The sequence below is a fragment of the Gastrolobium bilobum genome, unplaced genomic scaffold (genome assembly GCF_033153095.1).
Source record: "Gastrolobium bilobum isolate Gb01-03AN ecotype WA unplaced genomic scaffold, APGP_CSIRO_Gbil_v1 utg38010, whole genome shotgun sequence".
Taxonomy (NCBI): domain Eukaryota; kingdom Viridiplantae; phylum Streptophyta; class Magnoliopsida; order Fabales; family Fabaceae; genus Gastrolobium; species Gastrolobium bilobum.
In genome coordinates, this window is record NW_026895861.1 from 2,965 (window position 1) to 3,313 (window position 349).

The 349-nt window shown below is 42.4% G+C and overlaps 1 non-coding gene across 1 annotated transcript; it reads left to right on the top strand.

The window, feature by feature from the left end:
• The first annotated feature begins 244 nt into the window (after positions 1-244).
• On the top strand, positions 245-349 carry LOC133296476 (small nucleolar RNA R71). Its single transcript, XR_009749509.1, has one exon. It is a non-coding gene; the product is annotated as a small nucleolar RNA R71 (small nucleolar RNA).

The window sequence follows — 349 nt, forward strand, 5'->3', positions numbered from 1 at the left end:
CTGGAGCGAAGCCATTTGTGCTGAAAGAGCATCAGCTGAGCTTAGCTCAAGAACTCCTGCTTTCTTAGGAGCACTGTGTTGTGTGGAAGGCCATGAAATATGTTTTTTTGAAAGTTTTTCCAACAACTGGTAGGTTTCTGGATAAGTAAAATCCAAAAGATCTCCCCCTGCAGCTGCATCAACAATTGCTTTCAATGGTGGGGTTAAGCCATGATAAAACGTGTGAATGATGCCCCAATCAGAAACTCCATGATTCGGGCAAATTCGTATCAACTCTTTAAAGCGTTCCCACGCTTCATAAAGACTTTCTCCATCATACATTTGAAAGGAAGCTATATCAGCCCTCACT